We start from the raw sequence: 26,491 nt of genomic DNA on the forward strand, positions 1-26,491 counted from the left end.
GTCAGAATGTCATTGCCACAGTGACTGGAGATGACGTCATCAAAACTGTAGTAAATCAATGGTTATGTAGAATCTCGTCAATTAAAAAAAAAAAAACAAAAAAAAAAAAACCAGTGTCTTGCTGCATGTGGAAATTGTCCAGGTTTGTTATATTTCTCAGGACGTCCAGCCAGTTGCAATGCTGAAGGCAAGGTTTTCTGATGCTACATCTGTTGTGATGGTCATTGTACACTGGGTTGGTCTTTGCTCTCAACTCATGATCCAGAGGAAGGGCTGGAGAAGATTTCACATTTGTGGGAGAAGCAGGTGAGAGAGCAAAAAAACCATTAAATGAATGCTAGGTCTTCACCTGTGATGTTCAGGATTGTCTTCCAAAGGTTTATCGTCCCATCACGAGACTTCTTTCTTTTTTGTGTTGCCTGGAGAGTAGAAAGTGAAATGTAAAATCTGACCTGAAAATGTTTTGAACTGACCTGAATATTTTAAATAAAAAGCTGTCAAATTGACGAATAAGTCTATGAGGTAATAAAGTAAATGGTCTTTTTTAGACGTTCACAAGACGCAATAAATAAAGAACATATGTGTAAAATAAATAAAAAAACAATAATAATAATTACTATATATATATATATATTACTATATATATATATAGATATATATCTATATATATTATATATATTACTTTTTTTTTTTTTTCTTCCCTTTTTTTTGTTCCCAATGTTTTAATAAGACATATAAAGGAAAGTTAACAGGTATTATTGAAAACAGCACTTAACATTTAAACATGGTACAAACAGTTAGCTTTTATCACACATTAAAATTTAACTTAATAAGTTTTTGATTTCCGCCATTCTGAGGTATGTACTTTCAAATTTAATTTGAAATTGCTGTATTAAAGTGTACTAACAACTCTGCATAAATGTAGTAGGGGAACATTACTGAATCAAAGTCTATGTTGGGGTTTAGCTAGTCCAGAGAACTGGAGTGCCGGGGCACTCAGCCTCTCCCACACATTTTGTTTTTTAACAGCATGAATGATTTCTTCGATAAAATGTTTTTCCGGTCCCAGGGGCAACAAAGGCTGCAGACCCAGAAATATGTCCTACTTGCGTCACAGTGGTTCTGAGTGACCTTGCATTCAGAGATTATTAAATCCAGAAAGCGTGTGGGCTGCATTTTGGCCTGTGCGGTTTCTAGGAAACAGAGTCAGAGTGTGTTTTTGCAGAAGCTAATAACACAGCCCACGCTGTGTGTGTCTGGTGTGTGTGAGGTTTTCACAAATTTGTGAAACAGTCAGGTGTTGTGTCATTAGCTGATACAGATTCTTCAAATTTCCTGGAGCGCTTCTGTAAGGTGCTTCCGCCGGATGCCTAAACCCCGCTTTCGAGCTTCGGAGCAGTTATTTTCCCCAGGTTGCTCATCCGAGCACGTGTGCCTACGCAGAGAGTGAGACGCTGGTGGATGCTGGGATGTAGACAGTGTCCGTATCCCATGGGTACTACGGTTGTTGCACTTCCTCTGCTCGCTGAAATAGATTGGACCACAACTATGACAATGGGCCTTTCGATCACATGACAAAAACTTAGCTGAAAAGGTCATACATTTTTATTTTCGTAGAATTGTCTCTCTTCCTCCTCTACTTCGCTATTCTCTCCTTGCTCTCATTACATCCTTCTCTCTCTCCATTCTCATTCTCTTCTCTTCATTTATCCGTGTCCGCCTTCTCATTCTCCTTCATCTCGCCGCTCTTCTCTTCCTTCTTAGCCTAGTCTCGTTCTCTTCTCCTCTCCCCTCTTTTTTCTCCGCCTCCTTTCCTTTTCTCCTTCCCCCTCCTTTCTCCTCTCCCCTCCCCCCCCCCCCTCTTTTCGCCATTCATTCCCGTTCGTCGGGCTTACAAACAGTCAACTGCATCCAGTGTTTGAAAAGCCTGATGGGTGCAATTTAGTTAAGAACAGACCCATACCACTCCTTCTTCTTAAAGGGATAGTTCCTGACTCCCAAACATGTAACACTAGTTGTCATATATTTACCTCACACCTCAGAGGGGGGGGGGAAAGTCAATGGTGTGTGTCTTACCTGTGGTTAATTTTCCAAACATAGATACAGACACTGATATTTTTGAGAATTTTTTATGGGAATCTTTCTATATTGCATGAAAGCTATATAAGAAGTCCACACGAATATAGTATTAAAAATTTTCTGAGCTCCTATACAGTCAAATCGATAAGCATTTGTAGTTAGTTTGAAAATAAATATAACTATGAGTCCACCTATGAGCAGTTGTAGTGCACGGAAAAAGAGAAAAAGAACGCTTCTTCGATAAAATTACCGTATGGAACCGCATCCATGTTTGAAATGCCATGAGGTGTGAAATCATAGATACATTTACAATGTACAGATTTAATTATAAATTCATTTTTTATTTTTGTTGAACTTAGGCTAACTTTGTATCATTTCAAAAAGAGCTTCTGCAGTGCCTTACTTATGGTTTGCCTAATGCACAGTTGCGGGGGGGCTTGCGTTTTGATTTGGACTTAGGGAGGCGCTTTTAAATTACATGTGGTGTGGTGGTGTGACCACCACACAACATGAGTACACTGTGTATTGCATGCATAAGGACTTATATCAATGAGTTCGGCTTCAAAGAAAAGCCTTCAAAATTCACTTTCAACCCCCACATTTTTTTCCTTTCGTGTCTCTTCACACAAACGATTGTCTCTATATATGGGGGCTCCTCCATACGAAGGCAACACAGAGTCACTGGGGCTCTTCTGGTCCATCTGACTTTCCTCTCCTACAGGGGGAGCCAGCGACCCATCGTCAAGCTGAGCACACTGGCAACCCTGCATTTGGATTCCTCTGCAGGAGTATCTGATTACAACAAAACTATGAGTAATCAAATACATTTAAAAACTGTGAGTCCATGTTCTTTTGACATGAAATGAAATTGATTTTGCAAACACCATTTTTCCATGACTTGTGTTGACATTGAAACAGCTTACTACTCACACTATCCTTTTACTATTTTCTGCCATATAACGCTAGTATCCAATTTCAATTCAGCCAAATTTTATTGAAACAGGAAGCTGGGGTGAGAATGTATTGAAAAGACCTTTTTTAAAAAACAGCCCAGTAGCCTTTAATAGTCATCACAACCTGAGATTACCACAGTCTTACTGAGGATGAAAAGCAACAAAGACTCTTATAATGATTTGTGGGACTATTTCTCACAAACTACCCGATGAAGAAGATATGAATGATTCTGCATTTGTTTTGGGAATACGACTATAGCCCTATGTGACGAAGTGGGGCGGGAACTCGAGGACTCGGTGAGTGGAGCAGGTGTCGCTCATTTCCCAGTATCACTCACCGGCCTCGCTCCGTTCCTCACGGCTCTCGGCCCCGCCCCACTCGTCACACCCTACTTTAGGGAGAAGATTCTGAAGATGAACAGGCCCTCGGTCATCTGTAGCCGATAAGATGTCAAAAATCTTTGCTTATTGGTTTGTGTATAATTCAGACTGAAGAGATATTTTCATATTTATGTGACAAAAATAGAGCAAAACTAGCGGAGAACACCCCAAATTTCACTTATTTTAAAATTTCATCTTATATCTATATATATAATATAATATATATATATATATATATGTGTGGTGTGTGTGTTTGTGTGTGTGTCTGTGTGTGTGTGTGTGTGTGTGTGTGGTGTGGGGGTGTGTGTGTGTGTGTAGTTATGTGTGTGTGTGTGTGTGTGTGTGTGTGTGTATACATATGACATATATTATGAATATCTTATATAATTAGCATGTAAATTAAATTTAAACATACATTCAATTACATTAAAATTATGCAATAGTTTTGGTCCGTTTTTTCGTCCAGGAAAATTTTGAAATGTTTGTTGACTGTTTTTTTTAAGAATACACTTGACCTCAGATAACTTAAACTAGCAAACTTGGACAAAAAGCCAAACCATTAAGATTTTGTGGAGATTTTAGTTTAAAACTCTGATTGTGGAACTGCTGTCATATCTCAAGTTTCAGTCTGTACTGCATGCAAAGTGTATTAAAATATTTACAGTAGCATTTGATATCAGTGAAAACATGGATATGATAGTGTTCGACAGTGTAATTTGATTAACCTGCATTTGATCCTGTGTATACTTTGGGACAGGCCTCACTAATTAAAGGAAACTCTACTTTGTTGTGTTTTGACATTTATAAGTGATTTATAAATTAAGAATCAGATTAAACCTTTCCACACAAAGTTTTGATTAGTTAAGTAAGAGGATTAGAGTTCTGCCATCGCTTGTCCTTGCACTTTGGACGCTGTGAGAAACGTCCTAATTCCATCACATGTATCACCAACCTGCTTATCTGCATCCTCGGTTTCCACAAAGATTAAAATGACTGACACTTATCTGTTATAGTTATATTTAGGCATATCAGACTCTATAAAAACAACTCTTTTGGTGTTCCTCAATCAGTGGCTTGACACCGCTGTTTTGCAATCGCTCATCTCATCAGAAAAAGATCAGAAGCCTTTGAGAGATGAGCTCAAATGGTCTCTGTCATATAATAGCTTTTCCCCGACGGTTTTCTAACTCCTGAGGAAATTCTACTTCAGTCAGTGTTTTCATTTTAAATTGTTTAAAATATTTACCTGCTGCCTGAAAAATGACTAAGAGGGAACCCGCGAAAGATGCTATAAATGAGAAGCAAATGCACTCTACGGACGATGCGGTTCCCTCTCTTAAGGGCGCTGGTGCTGTCCTGGCTGTCTGTAGAGGTGGCTGTGCTGGGTGGAATCGGGTCAGACAGGGCCGTGTTCTGTCAGAGGAAGGGCGATGCTGTTGTGCCAACGCGTCTCAGGGATTGTCATTCCAGTCCTCCCCGGGCACTTGACTGTCTGCGTCGGGGGTTTGTGTAGAGCTGTCCATGCGGTAGCTGTCAGGGGGCATTCTGATAATGGTTACGAGTGATCCTGGAAAGTATGACACATTACAGTACGCAGCTCATAATTCTATATAATTTCAAACATATAGCATTAGAATATTTATGTTATTATTTACATAAGCATTATTTAAAAAGTATTTGCTTTAGCATTTTGAAGCAAACTAGAGAACACGCGAAATAAAAACCTCACCAGAGTTTTTTGGATCACCTCACAAAAACTGCACCTGGGTCATATTCCACTTCAAAAATAATTATAAATAAAAAATAAATAAACAAACAAATAAATAGATAAATAAATGTTTGTTTGAAATTAATATTTATCAGAGGTGCCCAAACTACTTAATAAGAAAGGCCTAAAATAAATAAATGTTGCTTTATGTGTAACTATATTAAAATTAAAACGTAATATATTTAAATAACAATTTATGATTTTTTGAAAAAAAAGATTTTTAAATCACATTCACTTATATTGTTTTTAAAAAAATATTTTTAGTGCAAAAATAAAACAAAAAATGTTAAACAAAAAATATTAATTACAGGACTCCCTCAAGCGAGAGGGTAAGACACAGAAAGAAATTTCTGAACGAATAGGCTGTTCCCCAGAGTGCTGTATCAAGGCACCTCAGTGGGAAGTCTGTGGGCAGGAAAAAAACTGTGGCAAAAAAAAAAACGCTGCACAACGAGAAAGAGGTGACCGGACCCTGAGGAAGATTTGTGGAGAAGGACCGATTCCAGACCTTGGGGTTACCTGTGGAAGCAGTGGACTGAGTCTGGAGTAGAAAACATCCAGAAGCCACCGTGCACAGGCGTGTGCTTTTGAACCAGAAACAGCATCAGAAGCGCCTGACCTGGGCTACAGAGAAGCAGCACACTGGACTGTTGCTCAGTGGTCCAAAGTAGCTTTTTATTTTTTTCGGATGAAAAGAAAATTTTCGCATGTCCATTCGGAAATCAAGGTGCCAAGTCTGGAGGAAGACTGGGGAGAAGGAAATGCCAAAATGCCTGAAGTCCGTGTCAAGAACCCACAGTCAGTGATGGTCTGGGGTGCCATGTCAGCTGCTGGTGTTGGTCCACTGTGTTTTATCAAGGGCAGGGTCAATGCGCTAGCTATGAGGAGATTTGGAGCACTTCATGCTTCCATCTGCTGAAAAGCTTTAATGGAGATGAAGATTTCGTTTTTCAGCACGACCTGGCACCTGCTCACAGTGCCAAAACCACTGGTAAATGGTTTACTGCCATGGTATTACTGTGCTCAATTGGCCTGCCAACTCTCCTGACCTGACCCCATAGAGAATCTGTGGGATATTGTGAAGAGAAAGTTGAGAGATCAAGACCCAACACTCTGGATGAGCTTAAGGCCGCTATCGAAGCATCCTGGGCCTCCATAACACCTCAGCAGTGCCACAGGCTGATTGCCTCCATGCCACGCCCGCATTGAAGCAGTCCATTTCTGCAAAAGGATTCCCGACCAAGTATTGAGTGCATAACTGAACATAATTATTTGAAGGCTGACTCTTTTTGTATTAAAAACACTTTTCTTTTATTGGTCGGGATTAAATATGCTAATTTTTGAGATAGGAATTTTGGGTTTTCATGAGCTGTATGCCAAAATCATCAGTATTAAAACAATAAAAGACCTGAAATATTTCAGTTGGTGTGCAATGAATCTAAAATATATGAAAGTTTAATTTTTATCATTACATTATGGAAAATAATGAACTTTTTCACAATATGCTAATTTTTTGAGAAGGACCTGTATAAAATAATATGCACAATGTGCACACTGTTATAAATATTATTTAAATGGATTGTATAATTGTAAGTGTACATCATGGTCATATCTGACTGAATTTTAATGCAGATAAATATTTGTTTAATAAAATCAAAATGGATTCATTTAAAAACATAAATTGTGTATTTCATTGATGAAAATCATTGAAAAAAATATTTAATATAGACAGGATTATTTTACATTACTGTAATGAGAAAAAATATATATTTTTATAGCATTACAGTATAGAGAATTTAGTGAAAAAACTTTAATGATCTTAAAAATAAAATAAAAATTTTGATACTATTAATTTATTTTGATATTGGGATATGTGAACCACAATATGAACCAGAATTTTCTTGAATTTTTCCCCTCCTCCAGCTGTCTGAAAAACAGTGTTTCTCTCTCTCTCTCTCAGAATAGTCAAATTTACCTTAATGATCTGTAGGTCTGTGAGCTGGCGAACTGAATAGTCCGTAAATATGGTCCTCCGCTGATGCTCAGTTTGACCCAGACTGCCTCCGTGGATTGTAGTATCCCGAATGATTGAGACCGCTGCTCCTGGACGGTGATCTGTGGACTGGATCAGACCCATAGAAGTCATTCAGATGATATTGCTTTAATTATTGCCACACATATTTACTTTTTCTTTTCTCAGGCTATTGAGAGTCTATGTACTGTATATATACTGATATGTTGAGATAGACTACTTATTAAAAAATTCAGCCATATGTACACAACTTGATTGGACTTGTTTATTCACTGCAAAAGATTTGTTTTCTTACATTGTATCCTGAGTTTAGGTTTATTTTAGTCTTTTGTACTGTATGTTTGGCTGATTTTTTGCTTATTTTTATCATTTGTTTTTTAAATGTTTTGTGCTTAAAATATTTGAAAACATTAAAGACCGAAATGTTCTCCTATTAAAGATACATTCTCTGGAAAGAAGCCTATATTATCTACATCTATATAATATATTGCTTCTCAAATTAAATGCATTTTTTTTCAGTGGATTTTTAGGTATTTTAATTGGTAAAATTTGGCAAAAATACATGTTAAAAATAGGACATGCAGTGCTGAAGAGTGGAAAAACCTTTTAGTGGCGTTGTGTGTTATGACTGATTATGAGAGCAAAAAACCATATGCTATACACAGAATCTCTCTGTGTCCATGTAGATGTCATATCTCATTAGTAGATGCTGAGGTCTTGGAGGGAGTATGTTGGTATACCTGTTTGCATCTGTGGTTTAGCTTTTCTTATGTCTTTATATCACAGCGAGATACAGAGAAAACCCTCACTAGAGAGACAGACTATGACACAGACACTTGGCTTACATTTAACACATTCATTCTGAATTAATCTCTTCAACTAGGGCTAAAGACTCCATCCTTTAAGTTATTTTTGCATTTTCGTGAAGCTAAGCTTATGAGATTTTCATCCTTATATAATAGCATGCCATTTTGCCTGAGTGGGCAGACGATAGTTTCTCTCCCACTGTAATTTCCCCGACTCTACTCTCCTAAGATTTACATAGCCGCTCTATTTAAATTGGCTGCCTAATTATCTCTGGAGAGCATTGCTAGAGGGTTCATGTATGGCTCCACGCTCAACGCCTCTCAGAGTTTTTAATTGCTCATTAATATTTTTTTACTGCAGTAAAACTGAGATATTCTGGAAAGTTGATTTTTTTAATAAGGCTTCTGTTCACCTCCAGTGATGAATTCTGACGAAATTAAAGCAGCAAACAAACCTGTGGGTAGGATGGTCATAATAGCAGGTAAGCCGTAGTATGTGAACGGCCCGTTTTCAAACTTAAGTCCTTCTTTACCGATCTCTACCTCCACTCGACCCTGCAGCCAGAGAGAGATGGTTTAGACAGTTTTATTGTTGAGAGCTTTTAAATCGAGTTTTCAATTAAGAAAATTACTTTCTGTTCGTACAATGGTTCCAGAAAACCGCTTTATTTTTGTATTTCATGAATGTATTATAATTTTGTCATAAATTTAATTATTTTGTCATAAATTAATGGATTAGCATAACAGTTTGATCAAATATATTTTTAAATATTAATGTTTCTAGTATTTAATAAAATCATTTATTTTGCTCACAGTTATGAAAACTGAATATAGCTGAATATATATGGAGTCTAATAGTGAAAAGCTTTTATTTTTAAATTCTGCAGTAATGCCATATGTCCATAAATTAATTTATCTGCATAACAGTTTGAACAATTTATAACAAAAACGTAATAATAAAAAAACAATTTATATATGTGTAAAATTTCAGAATATATTTCTATTTATTTATAATGAATTTTCAGAATATATTTTTATTATTTATTTATAATGAATATCAGAATGTCTTTTAAACGTGTAGTACTTTACTGCAGTATGAGGATGAAATAATCCACAGGCTTGTTGCGCTGGAAGAGGTAGTGCTTTGGTGATCGCTTGTTTTTCTCATTAAACTTGAGTTCCTGCACCACGCTTGGGTGCTTTATCAATCGCAGGAGGATCTTCTCTGAGAGATGCGTCGACTTAAAGGCTCTACTTCTACAGACAGAAAGGGGGGACGGTGAGAGAAAAGAAAACACATTAATATATTGACAATGACACAGCATCCTGATCCTTCATCATTTGAAACGATGATTTTGCAATGCTGCACCAAGTGAGTAGATACATTAGATTGTCAAATGAATGTGAACACATCATTTTGGTCTTGAATTGTACGTGCTTTAAACCTAAAACAATTATCAGTTTTTCTTAAATCTTCAAATTCTATTGTTCCAAAAACTGTCTGAATTGATCATTACAAGGACTGATATATGTATTTTGAGATTCTCTCAACACAATTGTGAATTGAGATTACCTGTTGCTAGAAAGCGAGTGTGTTGCAAGCAGAAGCTGTGGTGAAAAACTTTGACCTTCATTTCACTCTCTGACAGTTTAAATATGGAGAAGTCTTGCTGTTTCCTCTCATGGTGAGATACTCGTCTCTTTGTACGGTTATCAGCTGCCACAACAAAACAGCAATACATTATACTGGATAAGCTTTACCTCAAACCAATAACAAGTGAATGAGAGTATAGAAAATATGCTTAAAATACAAAATACAGGCAATAAAAGGTTAAAAGAAAACTGCAATATTTAACTCCAGGCAATTTATACAGTATATTACTCGAGATGATTCCATGGAATATAATACCCTTTATTTTGTATCATATTATACATTATACTTGTTTTATTATTATAATAAAATGATTTATCATATGTAATACATACATACATACATACCAACACTAAATATGCCAAAAAGATTTAAATGCACTTTGACTGACTTGCACAACAATTTTTTTAGAATTAAGGTTTGTTTGTTTGTTTTAATATAATTCAAGAAGTCATATTGCGAGGTGTGCATTATTGCCATTTCAAATATTCAATTATTAAATAATTTTTCATTCACATAATTAATTTTCATAAAATATACAGTTCTTTTAACTTAAACATAACACAGGTTTTTCTTTTTCTTTTTTTTTTAGTATTTAAACTAAAACACATTTAAAGTATGGTTATTGCATCACATACAAGTTGGATCAAATTGTTTTTTGTTTTTTTTTCTTCCTGCTTCTGTAGAATATGTTACTATAATTGGAGCAATCAGGATATGTTTTCACAAAAGGTCAAGATGGTATTCATTACTATTACCTCTTTCCTTGGCAGAAAATGTAAACAATGTGCAATTTTTTTTTTTTTTTTTTTTTTTTTTTTTTGCAAGGGACGTTAAGGTAAATGTGAATTTACTTTTCAACATAACTTACAAAATATTCACAGTAAAACGTGTGACAACTAACCCCAGTCTCCTCCAATATGTTAGCACAAATCATGGTTAAAAATGAATTGATAATTGCAGAGAACCGGCTTTGCCATAAGACAATAACACAGAGAGTTCTGGAATCCAATTAGTTAGATAATTATTTGCAACAGGGTCACAGTGATATCGACTATGCATGAGGAAGCAGTAGGAATCAGGGCAGGTTTTCCCTCAGACAAACACTCTGTTATGGCTGTGTGGAGGAAATATTCCACTAATAATGCACCACTGGACTGATTTTATAACTTTTAGGTGTTTGAATGTTCATCTGAAACTTAATTATTGAAAGATGAGAAGATAAAAAAGCAAATGAGGCCTAAGATTAACATGAGGGCACCAGATTTAAAGAACAGAAATATTAAACACCTACTGTAGAGGTCCGTTTCATCCACAATCTCAGACTTGATGATTTCCTCAATGACATCTTCCAGAGTGACAATGCCCATGACTTCATAGAAAGGATCTCCTTCTCCTTCGTTATTGACCCTCTGTACGATAGCCAAATGAGATTTTCCTTTACAGTGCCAGAGAAAGACATAGGATCATCACTGCAGGATATGCAATACTTATAATCTGTATCCTCATTTGTGTAAAGTATATTAAAGCCAACTTCACAAAACTGCAGTGCATGCTATTAAATCGATCCATGAAGTTATTAGTCAAAGTGTGCAAAATCAATAGTCACACAACTTTAGTAAATGAATCCCTGTCCATTTATTTTACTCCTCTGACACCTTTGTATGTGATTTCTGTGGCAGGGGAGAGTCTTTTGCATTGTTGAACTGATTTGACACATAAAGAGTGCTTGGAATGAAGGCTCATGAAGAGATTAACTCTGACAGTTCTGAAGATTCAGACATGCCGTTATGTAAAGAGCGCTGAGTGATTATGCAATGGGGTTTGGGAAGCCCTGTGGCTCTGACGATGAAGCTGAGCATGATGCTAAAAACCTGGAATCTGTTGAAATTTGCTATTTCTGAGTCTTTCACACAAAGAAAAAAAAAGCTCCTCAGGCATTAAGCTTTTTCTGTCAGTGGTTCACGTTCCCTCTTTTTTTACTAAATAATTATGATACTGAAACGTGTTTAATATTATGAAGAATCAAATATTCAGTATATATATATACACTAACATTCAAAACTTTAGTGTCAGTATAAGATTTTTTTCGGAAATTAGCACTTTTCTTTAGAAAGGATGCATTAAACTGATCAAAAGTGGCAGATAACAGATTTATATACATCAAATTCTGTTATTTTGAACCTTTTATTAGTCAGTGCATTCTGAAAAAAGGTATAATGGTTCCTAAAAAAATATTAAGCAGCACAACTGTTTTCAGCATTGATAATAATAAGAAATGCTTCTTGAGCAGCAAATTAGCATATTAGAATGATTTCTGAAGGATCATGAGACACTGAAGACTGGAGTAATGATGCTGAAATTCAGCTTTACCATCACAGAAATTATTCTATTGTAAAATCTATTAAAATAGAAAACAAATATTGTGAATTGTTATAATATTTCACAATATTAAGGTTTTTACTGTATTTTTATATTGTATTTATAAATATGTGTGTGCATACATGTGCATATATCCCACAATGTTGTGATTTCAGATGCTTTTACAATATTAACAATGGCTATTTAATATTTCCCGGAACCCTTCTGAGGAATCCCAACATTAGAAACTAACAGATGAAGCCCGGTCATCCGGTCATTTCAACAGATTGTTTTACAAATCTCTCATAATGTAATGCAGCTTTGCCAAAAGGTCTGTTATTGAAATATGGGCTGCTAAATCTATATTGGCACCAACAGCAAACCAGCAGCTTGTGCTGCTGCAAAGCTTTATCTCATTTCACATGCAAGAGAGGCAGTTACATTGGAAGTCTTAAAGGAACAGCAGCAGCAAAAAAAAAAAAAAAAGGAAAACAGGGAAAAAAGTCATAAAATCTAAATTAGTTTAAAATATATGTAGAAAAAAAAATTGTATATGACCCTTTTTAAAAAGCTCATAATATGAAGCATGATTAGTGTTGCTTATACAATATTGTTCACTGAATTCCCAGACAGAAGCTCTTTCTGTTAATCATCAGTCAGCCAGATTTGGAATATCAATTCAGGCAGAGAGGATTAAATATATAATCCTCAACCTTTGGTAGAGAGAACCTAAAAGGACAGAAGTGTCTGTCACGCTGTGGTCTCCATGGTAGCGGCGCACGCTGAGTGAAGTGAAGAATTCTGCAGGAGTCAGGTGGAGAGCAAGGGCAATGCAGCACTCGGCACGATACACCTCAAAGCTGATGTTCAGGGAACTGCATTACATCACTGCGCTATTATGTAACACACACACATGCATGCGAGCCAGGGGGTCTGAGCCCACGCGATGTCCCGTGCGATTCCCTCAGCTGCTGTGCCAGCAAATGAACTCGTTAAAGCTGGCACTATACTCTACTCATGTGATGCATGGCAGAGCAGTATGGTGGGAAGTGCTAAATAAAGCACAGTGTGTGGCTGAAAATGAAAAGAAAAAACACAGAAGAACTGTTGAAGGAAATGCCTGACTGATATCTAAATAGAATCCAAATAGCACAGTTTGTCCTAAAAATGCATATGCAAATAAATGTATGATTGTCTATGTTAATTGCTTTTATTTTTGTAATTTTTTTTGTCATTTTGATGCTTGTGTTGTTGCATTTGACCTGCATTTGAGCTTAAAGGGATAGTTCACCCAAAAATCTGCCATCATTTACTCACCCTCATGTTGTTCCAAACCTGCATGAATCACTTTCTTTTCCTCTACTGAACGCAAAAAAAAAAAGATATTTTGAAGAATTTCAGTTTATGGTCTCAACTAACTGATTTCCATACTATTTTATTACCATATGGAAGTCAATGGAAACCATCAACTGTTTAATTACCAACATTCTTTAAAATATAATCATTTATGTTCCACAGAAAAAAGAAAGTCATACAGGTTTGGTACAACTTGAAGGAGAGTATATGATGACAGAATTTTCATTTTGTTGGATGGACTATCCCTTTAGTTATTTGCTTTGTTTGAGGTGTTTTGAAAATGTAAAGTCTGATTATCCATGCATGAAAACAGATTGAGGAATAGGAATTATGTAGCGATTGATCCAATAATTTGAGGGCCCGTACACTTTAAGGGCCAAGCACTAATGGTGTGTAGGCAGCCTATTTTTTTTTTTATTTTTAGTTTTTTTTTATTTAGTCTATGGCAACCTCTTTAATTTAACTTTCCAGCAGAGTTAGAAGAGGAAACAATAGAGAAAAGTATTGGAGGCTGCCAACCAAATCATGATCAGGTCAGATCCTGTGCGATTTATTGTTTTACACTCTGCCCTAAGTTTGAATAATTTAATAGTTTACCCAAATATAAAAAAAAATCACAAAAGAACATATTTTTGTTGAAAAATGTCTGTATTTTTCCCTCGCCCATACAATGAAAGTCAGTGATGTCAAAAACATTCTTAAAATGTCATTTTTGGTCTAGAGAACAAATAAAGAAATACAGTTTTGGAGAATTTTCTTTTTGGAGTGAACTGGGTGAAGTGGCAGATTGCGAACAACCAGTGTGTTTTAATTTATGATTTTTTTTTTTTGTTTGTTTTGTTTGTTGTTATGCACTGAAAAGAACAGATACATGTTGACAGTTTTACAACTTCAGTAACTTCCAGCTTTAACTTCTTCAGGGAATAAAAAAGGTAATTTTATTCAGTTTCACCTTTACCTGCAGTTCAGCACCTGTCTTACTTCACTGAGTGGAGAGGGAAAGGTTGAGCCTACATATTTCATATTTCCTGCTGTAATTTGTTCACTGGAGGCAGAAGCTTCAAAGAGTGAAAGGCTGGGTGCTCACAGTGTGAGGAAGCAGATCCTCTTTTCTCTCACTCTGCTCTTTTTGTCCATATGGTCCCAAGCTGAGACACTGATTGGACCAAAAGGTCACTGCTGCAGCTAATCTGCCCTGATGTTTCTATACAGACAAGCACTTGGATTTAAAGGGATAGTTCACCCCAAAATCGACTACTTCAATAACTCATCTTATCTCATTCCAAACCTGATGTCTTTACACAGCTAAACTCCAAAATGGTGTCATGTTGGCTGTTTTAGTCAATTTTGGAGCTCACTTAAGAATGAAAAATTTGCTGAAAATGTACTCAGCATCAGGTCATTCATCAGCTGTTTGGATTCTCATTCTGATGGCACCCATTCACTGCAGAGGATGCATTGGTGAGAAAAGGGATGTACATGTATTTAACATATATACTTTAAAGTTCCATTTGAATGGAGCGATTTCTGAAAATTGAAAGCAATCCAGTAGGTAAAACTTTGACCTCAGTTCTAAGTTTCTCTCCGACAGTTCTGCTGTGTGGTGGAAAATAAATTCAAGTTCTGCACAAAGATTAAACTCAATACAGGGTTGCCTGTGTGCCTGTGTTAGTCTGTGCTGAACATCCTATTTTTGGTCTGGTATTGCTTAAACTGCCCTGGATTCCTATGGCGGTTATGGAACTGATACTGTTCATGATCCCTTTACTAAATCTATTGCGTACGAACATTGTGCCCTGTGGGGAAGGTAAATCTGGTAAATCTTGTACCCTGTGAGAGCGGTACATCTGACAGGTTACTGCATTACGGCTGAATTATGGCACTCGGCACCCTGCTGCTGCTCTGTAGCTTTGACTCTGTGCCTTTGCGGAAAACACAGTCAATCTCAAGAAGATATTATTACATAATTGCCACTGTGATGGCAGTAAAGGCCAAGTATGATCACATACCAGGCATCAGAACACATCACATCACTGTCTAGACTTTGTGCAGGGCAGGATCAAGAATAATGGTATTCATCCCTGCATTCCACACAGGTCAGTACTTGACATGAGTAATTTATGGATTTTCAGTTAAAGGCGTGTCAAAATATGACTAATACAACTCTTGTGGTGAACAGTAAGTAATGATGACAGAATGAAAATTGTTGCCATGGGAACAAAATTTAAATTATTCAAGTCATCCAGCTTCTAGTCTCTCTGCAGATGTCAGCTAAAGTAAAGATGAGGCTGACACTAAATGTGCAATGTATGATGTCAAAAAAAATAAATAAAAAAAAATAATAATAATAATAAAAATATATAAATATACTACATTTTTTTGTATTATTAGCCTATACTTATAGTTAACATAGCCAGAGGGCAATGCATCACTTTAAACATCTAAGATTTAACCAGTAGATTTTCATTCAGAATTCCATATTTTTAAAGCACAGTATGTTCTCCCATACACTGAAGTCACCGAACTATATTCTTAAAGCGACAGTTCACCCACAAATGAAAACTTTCATCATATACTCGCCTTCATGTTTTCCATGCACATATACATATTTTGAAACGTCTCTGTAGTTTTTTTTTTTTTTTATCCATACAAATTAAAGTTAATGAAGTCCAAGGTTTTATTAACATGATATTAGAAATGAAGAAAGAAATGCATACAGGCTTGGAACGAAATGAGGGTGAGAAATGATTTTTGTGTGATCCTTTCGCACTGATTTCCTCTCATTCGCTATCATTTGTTGTAACTTTGCACAACTGTCCTACAAACATCTTACCTTTCTTGAATTGCTCCAGCATTGCATCCAGTTTGGTGTCGTTAAAGACACAGTGCAGCGGGTGCTTGTAGAACTGTGTGATGGTTTTTAACGGCGTGCAGTCATCTGGATCAACAAAGGCCAGATCTTTGACGAAAAGTATATCGACAATATTAGACCGTTCGTTCTCAAACACAGGAATGCGAGTGTATCCGCTCTGCATCACATCTGACATTGGTGTAGAAGTCCAGAATGGCATCCGAGGCCAGCATGAAGCAGTCATTGAGAGGGGTCAGCACATCTTCCACCGTTTTGCTCCTTAGTTCCAGAGCTCCCTGGATGATGTTCAGCTCCTCTTTCACCAGGTCATGATATGGGTCGGTAACTCTCAGCATAGCCAGTAACTTCTCACGGGTGTAGAAGTTGCTGATTTCCTGGTGCAGCATATTGTCTAGGAGTTTGCTGATGGGATATGTGATGGGGAAAGTCAGCAGCATCAGCATCTTGGTTAACCATGCGGTCTTGGACGCGATAGCCAGCCCGTGCCTGGACGCAACGGAGTGAGGCAGGATCTCTCCGATGAAGAAGATGAGAAAAGTGCACGCGCAGTGGAGATGGGCGTTGCTCCGAGGATCTGGCACATCCAGACCACCAGGAAAGTGTTGGTAAGCACGTTGCACAGCACCAAAGTGCACAGGACGTAGTTGCCGTGTTTGCGCACCGACTCGATCTTGTGCGCGTACTTTTGCTCCTTGCCCGTGCCGCTGTTCTGCAACACTTTGAGCTCCACCGGGTCCAGCGCGAGCATGCTGATCACCAGCCCGCTGAAGAGCGCGGAAAAGCGCCAGAAGCAGCACCGACAGTCCCGCCTGCAGCCACCCGTCCGTATGCGGCGGCCGCTCCACCACCGCCAGCCAGAAGTCGCGCGTCCGGTAGTGCTCCCATTTGATCCCGTCAAAGGCGCACATGGAATAGTACTTTATGTTCTCTCTTCTCTCCGCAGGTCTTTGGCGAGCAGCTCTACCAGGATGGAGTTCTGGCTGGAGGCTGACTTAAAAGACCCGAGGGGCTCTATATCAGAGCTACCTGGCGCTCTCCTCCACGCACAAGTTGCGTTTGGGATGCACCTGCCCCTCTCTGCCCGGCTCCGGTCTTCTTCTATGAAAGCGATCCACGGTGCGGCTGTGCCGCTGGCGCTGCTGACGGTCCGGTTGAGCCTCTGCGGAGATGCTGCATAGTACACAACGCGTAACATGAACCGCGTCCCTTCTGTGGCCTTCAGCAGCCCGTCCTGCACGGATAGATCTCCTCCCGTGTCCTCCGGTCGGAAGCCCAGCAGCCCGTGGATAGGTGTGGTGATAACGGACGCGATCAGGAGGAGCAGGGGCAGGATGCATGGTCCGGGGATGCGGTGCGGGAGGAGAGCATCCGCAGCATCCGCAGCCATGATGCTGAGTGGGTTGTAGAAGGACATTGGCGAGCTGGATCACGTGGCGATGACACACACCCACGGACACACACATCGACTCTGTTTGCCGAGTCAGTGTAACAGCTGGAGTCTCATGTAAATAAAATGACACCGCAGTGACGTCATGACGCTTTGCAGGGCTGCAATACTGTAAGAAGCAAGCAGGAAATGTATAGACTATACTGTCCAGAAAAACCGGCCAAAACCCCCAGCCAGAGATGATGTGATACGATTTCTGTTTATTTTACCATCGTAAAAACCTAAGAAGTCGGTGGACAGATATTTAAACATAAAGAACTTTCTTAAAAAGGGCATTTCTTAATTTAATATTAAATGTAATAATTAAGGTTTAATATAATGTAAAATTGTTTGGTAATCAAAGTATTACTCTAAAGTAATAATTTTTAAAGTAGTCTTTGTCGTTTTATATTGACAGGCTCTGAATTGGCTGGTTGGGGGTGGGGGGGGGTGGTGGGGGGTTGGCTGGTGGTCCTCTGGGCCTGCATATGAAGACTGAAATCAATTGTTTTAATCAAACCAGCAACACGAGGTCCAAAATATCAGATGTCTGAGTTTTATTGAAACACAAATTTTCATGTAATAAAAGTACATTTTATATTAGTGGTAGTAGTAGTATTAATCTGTATATTCTTAGTGAATGCCACGGGAATATTTGTCCTTATGGTGGGGTAAATAAAGGCAATTTAAAGTAATGTATCCTTAAGTTACTTACCGTACAAAAAGGCAATAGATGTTCTATTCAAACTCAATGCAAACTCAACTTTTCTATATTTCTACTTCTGCAACATAGCTATACTTTATTACGTTTGTTTGTATGTATGTCTGTTTTTTATCTTTTTCTACATAGTTTGCACTTGTCTTGGCATTCAATGTGGACAGCAAATTAAGAATTTCATTGTACAGGGAAACTTGTTTTCCTCACTGTGCACATGACGATAAACTCTTTGAATCCTTGAATCCTTTTATGTGGAATAAAAGCTAACGAGTTGAGTCATAACGAATTATCACCACAAGGTGGCACTACATAACAATTTGCCTTGACTGGTAAGTAAATGATGGAGAATTTTAGACAAGCGATTTGTTCTATTTGACTAATGAAATAAAATGTAAAATTGCAATCACGCAAAACACCTTCATAAATACTGGCATATTCACTATTATATTTATATTACTATTTATATTTACTACATATATGTATAAGATATGTACAAATGTCTCCTGGTAGCCTAGTTTTTCTTCTTCTCTTGAGAATGCTTGAATGGTGGCTCTACATATGAAATGATGGCTCTGAACACATAAAACCGAATAGGAAGACCTTGCGTATCAGTTAAGTTTATAGATATTAAACATCTATAAGACAATTTTTAGTTAAATCACATTTTATAACACAAACTTCACCTATTTGCATGTCTAGCCGTTTTGGGTCCCAAAAGCAAGAATCTCGTTCTGTGGGTTTTTTGTTAAATCATACAAAATAAATAAATAAATAAATAAATAAATAAATAAATAAATAAATAAATAAATAAATAAACTCCGTTCGCCAACAGCGGGGTGAAGCCAATAAGTTGTGGTCTCATAAACGCTTACTTTTATGCCCTAGGTGTTTGGAGCTAGGCCTCAAGCAGACAGCCAATGGCACAGATGATAGAGAACACCATTCTGAGCGGTTTATGGGTGAGATAAAACTAAGAAAAAGAAGAATTTGGAGATGTTTGGCTGTGTATGCTAACCACTTTCGTCTGCTCAGCGCCACTCGCTTCCACCTCGTAAATCAGAGACAAATATGTGGATTTTTTTTCTTTCTCTCTTATTGTTCACGGCTCGTAGATATTCAGAGGGACTCGTATGTAAAGCCTTGACCTTGTCGACGGTCTGCAGTGAGGGCTCACAGGACAGTTAGCAGGCTCAGGAAACTTTTAAATTACTAATAAATTACTGATGGTCCACTTGGTTGAAATGTTGCATGTCCTTGTGAGCTTGTTTGAAACAGTAAGAGTGCCGTGCTCGGATGGTTTCACTAAAAGTCTCTAAAATACTCAACAATTTTTCTATTGTTGTGTGAGAGGGAAAGGGAGAATCACAACACAAATAATATACCAATTCATAAATGAAAAGAATAAAGAAAATTAAATGTATGCAAACATTTGTGCATATTATTTAGTTGTTTAGTCTAATGCAGTTTATGATTACAGGGAATTACTTTATACTTTCATATAATCCTGTTTAAATTCTGCTCAAAATAAACATTTCATGTTCCGACAGGATGAGATCCTTAATAGTGTACATGTGCTTTAAACCAGGTGAGTGGACATTTCCATTTTATTCTATTAATAACTAAAAAGGTTCAGTTATTTGTTGACTCGTTTTTTTTCTTCGCCTGGGAACTTTAACAAATGACCCAAACGAAATATACTATCCTATATGCATACATAATTGTAATAGTGTTTTATATGGCTAATATAAAGCAGTGAAATGTAAAGAATTTTGAGCTTTAGTTTGAGAAATTTCTCTTCGTATCTAATCAACATAATCTTATTGTCATCATTTTAATAATTAATAATGTGCGTAATTATTGTCATAACCTAAAACTTTTATACAGAAATTAAATGTTTTTTTTTTTGTGTTTTGTTTTTTTAAGTGAAGTTGAAAAGTGTTTGTTTTATTAAATGCATTCTAAAATAAATAAATAAATAAATAAATAAATAATTATTCTGAAGAAAGAACTATACTTTGAATGTTTTATTTAGATTATTTTGGAAATTTATCAATGTTGTATTTATAGCTAAAAATGTGTTATAAAAGTTTAACCTCACACTTTTATCAGAATGGGAGCAACAGATTCAAAGTCTGAACTACGTTATAGCCTATATTGTTTTGTTTCACATTAAACTACAAAACTGAATGTTAACCCCTATTTTGATATATTTACTCCCACTAATCTCTGAAACGGCGAGTTCCAGTTTTAGAAAGCTAAAAAATGAACTTCAAAAGATTTCTCGTATAAAAACTTGATAAATCTTGCCATAAATCTGAGGTTAAAGAGAGGCGCCCTGTCTGGTTTGCTGCCAAGAAACATACTGTAAAAACAGCACAGAGTTTTATTTTCTTTCTGTTTTGTTCTATTCTCATTTATTCTGCAAACTGTGGACTGTCGCAGGACGCGCGGGATGTTAGGCCAAAGTGTCAGTCACAGGAGGAAAAATCCTATGCTTCCCGTTATTAGAGAACAGTGTCCTGAGTGAGGTGAGAGAGCATTATTTTATTGTCTACATTGAACTGTGCACGTCTCAGGTTTAATAATAGCATGACTTATGCCATTCACCAGTTGAAATGACAGCACGGCTGGTGTGTCACGTCAAAAGATGCATCCTACTCATAAAACCGAATTGTTATAGGCTAAACCATATGTTCAGCATTTTATATTCACATTTAATAGCAAAGCTATGCAGTGCATAAAGCAATTTAAGACAAAGTACAGCGTCAGATCTGTGTTGCTCTGGAATTCTATATTTTAAAAATGCACTATAGCCTACAATTATTTTATCGAAAAGATGGAAAACTAGTTCGCGCTGGTGTAATTGTAAACGAATATTTCACAAAGATAAATCAAGAATTTTTATTAGACACAAGGACCCGATAGGGGAACACGAGATGACTTAATTATTATTATTATTATTTAGAGTTTCGTGATCTCAATGCTAAATTGTTTGCTTCCTGTCCCGATGTGGATAATTACAATAAACACAGTTTCATTAAAAAAGAGAGAGGCTTTTATGTCAGCAAGTTACTGATATTTTGTCAGGTGTTTGTTTTTCTTTCTCGGGGAAAATAATATATTTTTCTCCTATGAATACGTAACGATTATTATTGTAGGCTATAGCCTACATACACATTGTATTTTAAACTTCAGCATTGTTTAGTTAGCCTATTTATTATTTTCCATCACATGATTTTTATAAGCTTTTATCTGTATAAACTGTCTAAAAAAATCCAGTCCTTTTGAAGAAAACCTCATATTTACACCTCATATAAAATAACGTGTAAATGAAAATCAATAGATCAATATATCAAATTGTAAATGGCACGGCGGAGACGAAAAACACAAAACCTTTTTATATATTTTTTATATTTTTATAACCCCATTCAGTTGCAAATCTATGCAAAGTTCATCTGTAAAAAAAAAAACAGGCAGAGAGCTCAACTTTTAACTCTCTTTACGTAAACGTGTTAAAAATAAGCGGATTCATTCACTATTTGTAGTCATTCTGGCTCAAAAAAGTCAGTTGCTCGAGGATAACGATAACAGGACTAAGTTTTAAAATAAGGTGAACAGCTGATTAATCTACATGTGATCATATGACCGTCACTCTTCTTTTTAGACGATTAAATCAAAATTACGTACTGTATTTTTAGTAATTCATCTTGAAAACTAATGTGGGGGGCAAACAAACAAAATATAATAGCAGAAAACAAGCCTTTAAAAATAAAAGTTCCAATTGACTTTATAGATTGACTCCATTGGAGAACATTTTTAAAATAAAGAAAGAAATCCTGCTGACTTTGGATAAAAAAAGGATTCTTTGCTGAATTACAAAGAACTGCTAACCACCAACCAAAGAACAATAAAGAACCACGACATTTCTGGTCGCAATTATTTTTATATATATTTTTTATTTTTTTTTGGTGCAGACAGCACTTACGGTTCAGACATCCCACACTCGGAGAAGAGAGTCATCTTACCTTTAAGAGCTGTTGCGTTACTACAGAGGGCGGTGCAGGGGCAGCAGTGTGATGGAGGCTGGCCCTGGGGCGTGAGTTTACTCCAGCTAACTCCAAAACAGCTGAAGACGGGGGGGCTGAAAGAGACACCAGTGATCCTCGCTCAAGGAGGGGCATAAAAACACTTCAGGTGCTTTTTGATCGGGTTTTATAAGGAGATCTCTGCTGGATCTCCCTCACTGCGCTCCGCTCGGTGCTTGAGGACAGAAGATGCCCAGGCAGTTCCTCTGCCCAGTGTTCGGCTCGTCACTGTGGTTGGCACTGATACTCCAGTCTCTCATTTCCTCCGCCGTTACCTACAGGAGACCAGTGTCCGGAGGGAAGAGACAGAGCTTTCTGGAGAGAACCTTGATTTTACTGGACGTGAATACGCGAAGCCCGGTGAAAGTTTTGAATGACAACTTCCTCTCCTTGCAGTTGGATCCCTCTATCATAAAGGATGGCTGGCTGGACTTCTTAAGGTATTGCAGTTTTGCAATTACACCCTACGCCTGATGATGATGCTTTGATGATGCTGATGTGTTTGTGTTGATTTAGGAAGATCCTGCTGGAGAAGCAGTCCAATAGGTGTGTTTTAGAACAAGGTAGCTGGTTTAAAGCTGGTCCAAACTGGTTAACCATGTTGGATTAGCAACATACTATCTTAAAGTGGTCATCTGGATGACCAGCTAGAAACCATCGTCCATGTTTCAAACACAGCTACCAGGCTTCAGCTGGATTTTCCAACAGGAACGCTACTAGACATTATCAGTGAATCTTTCCAATAACATATAACTGCCCAAACACCTAATACTGCTATTTTACCATGTTTGAATCTATCGACCAACGTCCTGAATACACATTTTTTACACAGTACCATATTTTTCTAAAGATGGGCTAATACCAAACCCATTTGCTCTTATTAGACGTTTATTTTTCACAGATAAACTTCATGTTTGGTTTGCACTTTTTGGGAATAGGAAAGAGACAGATTATCTATGCAGCTTATACTTTTATCTTGTAAAATACCAGTGCAGCCTATCATATCTATATACGAACGTTCGAACATTCATTTTACGCGTAAAGTAGAATTCAGCATGTTTACGCGCAATGTAAACAACAACAACAACAACAAAAAAACCATCTGTTGAATCCCAGTGAAATGGTGTTGTGGGATGAGCTTCGCCCGTGAGCCCATCTCTCCACTCCACATACGAATATGAATTTATATATTAGAGCGCGAAACCTGAATATACACGCAGATTTGAATGGTTGTGTTAATTTGCACACCAGGGCTTGACCTGGAAGTGAATATGAGTGTTCCAGCCCCCAAAGGAGAAAAGACACAAAACCAAACGGAGAACCGAAATGTAAGTGTCTTTCATAGCCCCGAACAGGTTTCAGTATCAATGTAGTGTTTACTATCGATATATTACCAAATAATTATTCTTATAGTAAGGGTGAGGTGTTGGAGAAAAAAAAAAAAGAATTTAAGAAGCGACCCACATAAATCCGAACCCCAGTCTGCTTTCGTGGCATTTATTGTTAGTTTTCTGTCGTGTTCAGTGCAAGTTATTGCAGAGCAGTCAACGGGGCTTGTTTGGGTTTTACATTTAAGTTGCGTTAAGGCTACGTCGTTTCTTTCTATATAGCCTATGGAAAGAAACCAGGACTGAATAAAAGCGGAATTTGACATGACCACTTGAACATTTATATCCACAACATTCGATTTCATGCTATTTTTACAATCTTATATGGTTTGTGAACAGCCGTTCAACAGATTTGATGTGATATTTAATAATGTTTAGCTAATGATATGCGCATGCATGCGTTCAAAATAAGGTTCACATAATGTTAATGCTGATTGTAACAATAATAGGCTACCATTATGTTAAAGTATTTGTATGTTAATATTTTGCAATCATTATCGCTATTAATCTGTCCTAAGCTGCACAAATATATATATATATATATATATATATATATATATATATATATATATATATATATATATATATATATAAACATTCTTTTAAAATGTTAGATTCTAGTCGTTGTAATTATCCCAAAATAACATGCTAGTTATGCTTCATGCCTTGTCTGATTAAATGTAATTATTCACATTATTGGACGTGACACCAGATGAGCGAAATGTAAGTTTGTGTGCCGCTATACTTGCTTCAGTTTTCTCTTTCTCCAAAATGTATTTTCTAAAAACCAGTTTCGGCCCACCGGCCAAACACAGGCTTAGCCGATTAAAGTTTGTGGTAATTAAGCTTGTTTTGCTTTTCACAAAATAATGTTAAACAATTCACATAGTATATTAATTTTATTTTGTTTCACTCATTTTTAATTTAATTTGATTTTATTCTTCTTTGATTTTATGTGTTGTTTTTTAAGTTGTCTACGCTCGAGGGCAGAATATTTGCGCAGTGGGCCTAGTTTTATGTGCACCTTTTACAGCTTCTCTTTTACGACTGGTACCGTATCATGTCTCATTATTTAGGAAAGCACTAAAAACGAAGCTGGTATTTTTAATTTTTTTTTAGAAAGAAACGAGCGTGTAACACCACAGGCTGCAGCTCTGTGTGAAATAATCTGCTGTTGATTTCACCACTGACTGCGGCCTAAAACCAATCGTACATCACACTAAATCTGATGCACGTCACTCTGTGACTTTCCATAAGAAAGTTATGCCACAATCTAATGCTGAAAACCAGGTCGCTCCAGACAAATAAAAAAGACTGGAGAAAATATCCCAAAAATAAAATAGGAGTTTATAATTATTGATGAGCTTTGAGATATTATTGCCTTGTTACGTTTTCTCGTGTCGGCATTACAGACTTTTCATCGTCTGGTAAAATAAGACGCAGTGTGTACATATAGGCTACTATATATATATATATATACTGTATGTTAGGCTATATGCAGTGTTGGCCAGTAACTAGTTACTGTAATAATATTACTTTTTGCAGTAACTAGCAGTGTAACTAATTAATAAGATTTCAGTAAAATTACCATCCATAAAATAGCTAGTTACTTTTAATTACTTTTGATGCCTCAACCCCTACTGATCTGAAATCCAACAATCCAATAATTCCTAGATTTATTTTCAGAAATTTCACTAGGCACATGAAGTCACCAGTGCATCAGGAACGCTTGGAATAGGGATAAGCTTACATTCAGCGGATGGAAATATTGCCATTACACTGATTTAGTCAGGAGAAACACAGATGTGTATGTTGTGGCACTACTTTACTCTGGCATTACATGGCTTGCCCACCCACATTCCTCTGATTCTAATATAAATTATATTACTATAATTAAAAATCTTATGAACTTATGTGATTTCTTTTGATAAAATACTTCATGAAATATAATCATAATTGGGTAACAGAGAAATTATAGCTCCACATGACAATTAATACAACACTTTTACAAAAAAATAACAATCAAACAAAAAAGATACACAATAAAAACTTCTGACTTCTATCCAATGTAGATTTTGGTCAGATGATGAGGCAGAAATATAAAGTACGAACATTTTAGAAGAATTTTATGGGGAAGATACACAATTCCAACTTCTGTGGGGTGTGAAGGAAAAGTAAGGTAACTAGTAGTTTAACTAATTACTGTTGCCAGAAAGTAATAAGTAAAGTAATAATATTACTTTTGAAAGGAGTAACATGTAACAAGAAATAAATTACATTTTTGGAGTAACGAGCCCAACACTGGTTATATGTTGTGTAATATATAATTTGAAAGGATATAGATCCTATACAACAAGCCTTAAAGAAATTAGTCAATTTATACAGTTAATTGTCCATCCTCACTCTAATAGTGTAAAATCATAAAGAAAACCTCTCTTTCTGATTTGATGCACTTTAAAGTGTCCTATCAGGTAATCTAAATAACTAACTTCATATGGTCACATTTAAACTGACATGTTTTATTCATTTAAAAATATGATTAAATTAACTTGACTAGATTATTTAATATAACCGAATCAAAATGACTAATTTAGATTGGACAAATTAAATTAGGA

At 36.6% G+C, this 26,491-nt stretch overlaps 2 pseudogenes; one reads left to right on the forward strand and one right to left on the reverse strand.

The window, feature by feature from the left end:
- Positions 1-1,370: 1,370 nt before the first annotated feature.
- LOC122147310 lies at positions 1,371-17,879 on the reverse strand (annotated as a pseudogene).
- A 4,476-nt stretch (positions 17,880-22,355) lies between these two features.
- LOC109078990 overlaps positions 22,356-26,491 on the forward strand; it is a 62,368-nt pseudogene continuing 58,232 nt past the window's right edge.

Source organism: Cyprinus carpio, chromosome A13 (assembly GCF_018340385.1).
Source record: "Cyprinus carpio isolate SPL01 chromosome A13, ASM1834038v1, whole genome shotgun sequence".
NCBI lineage: Eukaryota > Metazoa > Chordata > Actinopteri > Cypriniformes > Cyprinidae > Cyprinus > Cyprinus carpio.